This window comes from Abramis brama (assembly GCF_963993115.1).
Source record: "Abramis brama genome assembly, chromosome: 20".
NCBI lineage: Eukaryota > Metazoa > Chordata > Actinopteri > Cypriniformes > Leuciscidae > Abramis > Abramis brama.
The window spans coordinates 22387583-22392671 of NC_139982.1; the positions used below are offsets into that span (position 1 = coordinate 22387583).

A 5089-nucleotide genomic window follows, 5' to 3' on the forward strand; every position below is an offset into this window, starting at 1 on the left:
ATTTTGATTAAAGATTATGAGGGCAAGTGAATTAAAAATAAATGATGATCTGCACGGATAAATCATTTACGATAAATACAATATCCCATAATTTTTTTTTTTTAAATTGTCAGGTTTGATTTCATGGTGACTTTGATAATGGGTGACAAGTAATTTTTTGTAATGATCGATCAGTAAATCAAACAGAAATTGGTTGGTGGACCTTTAATATAATCAACTAAGGTGATAATTATGAATATTTGCTCTAGATATTATTGCAACATGTTTTTGTATGGGTTTTTTGTTGTTGTTTAATGTGAATCCTTTCAGGACGATGTAACCCATTTGGAAAATCAGATCAAGGCTTTATTTAAGCCTCTTCACCAGCTTTTGGATGATGAAGAAAATGCCAGGCTTAATGAACTAAAACTGGAAAGTCTGAAAGATAAAAGTCAGAAGATCGATGAAGAATTCAGGTTAGCCATTTTACACCCTCCTCCCACAAACATGATTTTTACAGTATAAACAACTTGAAAAGTACATTAGACAATTAATAACAACAATGTTAATATTTACTATTAACAATAATTTAAAAAACTATTTTCTATACATTCTAACCTTAAAATGATGTATTAACTTGAAGAAGAAAAAAAAAACTAAAATCTGTTCCTGACTGTTTCCTACATTTTCAATAGAACTTCAAGGACACAATGATGAGGTAAGCAGAATTTCTTATGGAAGCTAGTTTCCATCATGGAATAAAAAAGGTAATTGGGATTTTTAATCTCACAATTGACTTTTTTTCTCACTATTACAAGTTTATATCTCACAATTCTGAGAAAAAATAAGAATTGCGAGATATAAACTCGTAATTCTGATTTTATTTTTCAAAATTCTAAGTTTATAACTCACAATTCTGATATTATATATCTATTTATCTCAGAATTGTTAAATATAATGATCTCACAATTAAAAAAAGTTAATTGTGACTTTATCTCAGAAGATTATAACTTGCAATTCTGACTTGTTTCTAGGAATTGTGAGATATAGACTTTTCCGTTGGATGAAACAAGCTTCCATAGTTTCTCCTCTAACTATAGATGAAAATTTAAAATTGATCAAATCAGTGCTCGCCGCTGAATGTTTTCCCAGAGCCCAGTGCGAATTCCAGGATCCAGAGATGACTCCAGGAAATCGTATTGACTGTGTCAAGTTTGTAGGCAACTTTAATCTCAATGTTTGGAGGAAAGTCAGACGATCTGTCAGTTACAGTGAGTCAATCCATGTAACAATTCAAACACTAGTAAATGCACAAAATTCAACCTTTCTTTTCAATCCATGTCATTTCTGTTTTTAAACTATCTCTCTCTCGATCGATAGATCCGTGTTTCTGGACCCTAACACAGCCAACTTTGACCTGATAGTATCTGCTGATCTGATGAGTGTGAGGCATAAATACGAGAGGAGATTCCCAATAACCTGGAGAGATTTGATCATTGTCCCTGTGTGCTTACCGTCCTGGATACCGTCCACATACATAATATTGCACCAGTGCCCTATCATTACACAACCTATAACCATAATGTTAGTACCAGAAGTCTTATTTAGTAGTATTTGTCACACATACATCACTGCAGCTAATACACACACACACACCTTATCTGTTATTATTCATTAACTTGATTGAAAGCGGCACAAATGAGAATTTATACCTGTTAAGCTTGCAGTTTGCTAACCTGTACCTTCTGCCTGAAGGCATCAGCTCATCCTCACTAAACTTTGGGTCGTTGGTGATTTTGAAACCCTGTTTCCTCACCACCTCCTCGAAAAGCTTCTGTAGAGTAGTAGGTTGCATTTGGCCATTTATTTTCCCTGCCCTTTTTATACATTTTTGGAGCTGTGATTTTAATTTAACGGACAGGTTACCAAACCAAGCCACAATACCATACCGAACAATAGATTCAATGGCTGCCTTGTAAAACAGTAACATGATGTCCTTGTCCACTCCATGAACTCTTATATGTTGTTACCTGCTCAACGAGTACACCTTCAATTTGAAGTGTGATCTCCTAGACCTGGGGTCAAAAATCATTTCTTTGGTTTTATTTACATTAAAGAGCAAGTTATGCCTGTTGCACCATTTCACTACCTCCTCTATCACCTGTTTATAGATAGAAATGTCTGAACTTTCTGTAAGTAGACTAAGTATGGCCGTATCATCTGAAAATTTAATAATGTGGTTATTTCAAGGAACCAACGGCTTGCCCAGTGGAGTCTGGTGTATCGGACATGAAGGGGAAAATCTTAGTGTCACAGATCCTCTGGAGTCGCACGTCCCACTACTTGGATTTGAGAAACCTGCAATAGTGAGGGTGAAACTGGACATGAGTGCAGGACAGCTGTCATTCTCAGATCGCCTCAGTGAGACTGTCTATCACACACAATTTCACTGAGATGGTCTTTCCATTCTTCTACACAGAGGGCCATTTCCCACTCACTATTTTGCCTCAGGTCAAACCTGAAGAGATCTGAAGAGAAGAATGTTGGCTGTCAGATAAAGTGTTCTTGATTTCCTTATTTTACATTGTTGTGTGTTACTGTTATTAATATGGTCTCTTTAGTTTGTAATTACTTTGAGGAATGTTCAAGAATAATGTGGATTAAGTATTAATGTTACTGATGTAGTCTAAAACAATCCCTGCAATCTCAATTGTATGTTGAGAACAAACATACGAGCTTGCAAGTGGAACTAAAATGCAGAAATGCTCAGATTGTATTAATGAATGTGTGGTGCATGTTCATGACTTTCATAAAGTCAACAGCATAAGATTAAAAATAACTTTCTACAGCTTATTGATTGTAACTCTCGATTAATGACAAATGAATTCAAACTGAACAAAAACATGGTTTTAGGAGTACAAATATATTTTATTAAACATTATTATTGATTACACAATAATAGAAAATGTTAGCAAATTTAATCAACTCCTCAATAAGGTAAGAATGAAGTAAATCCACCACTTCCATTTTTGCAACCCCATTTTCAAAATGGGGCATGTAAACAGTTATAGTTAAAAAATAAAATAAAAATAAAGCACTTTCATTTGAAAAGAAGTAATAAAAGCATGTCAAAATGGGTATTTTTCAATAATTAGTTAGATTAACACATAAATCAAACTTAAAAATAATGACAAAAATATTACTATAGTGAATTAGGTAAATAAAGATGATTTATATACACCAATTTATATAAAAGAAATGTTAGGCTACTTGTTTATGTATAAGCATTTTTTAAACCCAAATACCAAAGAGCAACGTAGGCTATTCCGACGCTACGAGCATATAGTGACGTCATAGAATGTCAGCACAATGTGACGTCATAGACTCTGCTATTTCGAGTGAATATCACTGTGCTATTGCGCTCCAGTGTGAACAAGCTCATGAGAGAGAACATTGACAGCTATAAAGCAGGATTTCACAAAGAACAGCGATTTTAGTCTTGAAGATGTTTCTACCTTATTTAAGGTCATCCCGTATCGTTCGCCCGCTAAAACCATCATCAACCATCAGGCAGTATCACTGTGTGCAGAATGAGATGCCGTCAACTCGACGAGAGTCTGTGGAGTTCACTGGTCAGACACCCACGCACACAACACCACTCATGGTGATTAGAAATGTGCATAAAAATGATCTGACTACACCTAACCAAGTAACCAACAGGCAGCATCACCGTGTGCAGATGCCGTCAATCCACCGAGAGTCTGTGAAGCCCACTGGCCAGGCACCCACGTTCACTGGATATGGGCATAATAATGACCTGACCCGACCTAACCAGACACCACAGGCGAGAATTTTAACTACAACTAAAAGGCCACACTGTGAAATGAACAAATCTCCAGTCCTGACTCTGCCTCCACTGGCCGGTGCGGCAGCTTTCAAGACGCACAAGCCCCGAGTCGTGACAGGTCGAGCTCCTCTACGACCCCCTGCTCCTGCTCCTCCTACTCCTGCTCCTGCTCCTCCTACTCCTGCTCCTCCTACTCCTGCTCCTGCTCCTGCTACTCCTGCTCCTGCTCGTCTCCCACAGCTTGTGACTGGCCGGATAGCACTTGTGAACCGGAGCAGTGTGAGGAAACTAGTCAGTGAAGAAAAGCAGAGCCCTCTTCGTCCAATACAAAAGAAAAGCGGCTCTAAAAAGGAGCAGCCATGTAAAGACCAACCACAAAAGCCAGTAAGACTCCTGGCTGTGGCCGATTTTCCGCCAGTGAGTGAAACAGTGCGGGCAGTGATGTGCAGAATAGCGGATGAGCAGCATTCAGAGCGCCAGCGAGCTGCACTGCAGTGAAAGGTTCTGTCCCGCGGCGAGCACCACTGGCCCGCGGTGAGCAGCTGGAACAACTGTACCGCGGCGAGCACTGTCCCGCAGTGAGCACCAATATCCCGCGGTGAGCTGCGGCTGCCAGAGGGAGCAGCGTCAGTGCCGAAAAAATGTGGGTGTGTATCCAACATGAAAAAAAATGGAGAAAAGTGGAACACACGTTTCTGTCGGTCAGCAGACGTGCCAAATATGTCTTGATTTAAGGTAAAAACGCTTATTTTTAACTACTACGTACTATGTTAAAGTATTGAAATCAAGCTTTTGAATCAAGACAACCACAAACAAATTTGTGTTCCAGGATTTGCACTTTGGACGCATAGACGACCACAAGACCCAGACAAGTCCTCTGCACAGACCCAATGGCCAGCTTCAACCCCCTCCCAGGCTCCCACCAAATGCTGGCGTCATGTAGGCCTACTATCCTGATCTTCAAGCAGACAGAACTGGATGAAATATTCTGAATGATATCAATCCACAGTTTGACTTGTGATGCAGCCTGGAATTAAACCACACCATGTTCTTTATCTGGCCAGGGGAGAACTGAGCCTGCATGGTTTCTTTGTTCATTTAACAAAATCAAATCAAATGGTTAACAGCTTTTCAGAACCAAGACCAGATAGGCAGAAGGCTTGAAAATGAAAACTGCCTTTTTTAAATAAACTTTCTCTGATGACTTGTTTTCCTTGATGTACAAGTATACAGCAAACGCTGGGTAGTTAGTGATGCTTGTTG

At 38.8% G+C, this 5089-nt stretch overlaps 1 long non-coding RNA gene across 1 annotated transcript; it reads left to right on the forward strand.

Moving 5' to 3' along the window:
- Positions 1-1129: 1129 nt before the first annotated feature.
- Positions 1130-2832, forward strand: LOC311071211. The gene is made up of 3 exons (XR_014603791.1): positions 1130-1250; positions 1360-1563; positions 2230-2832. It is a non-coding gene; the product is annotated as an uncharacterized lncRNA (long non-coding RNA).
- The last annotated feature ends 2257 nt before the right edge of the window (positions 2833-5089 follow it).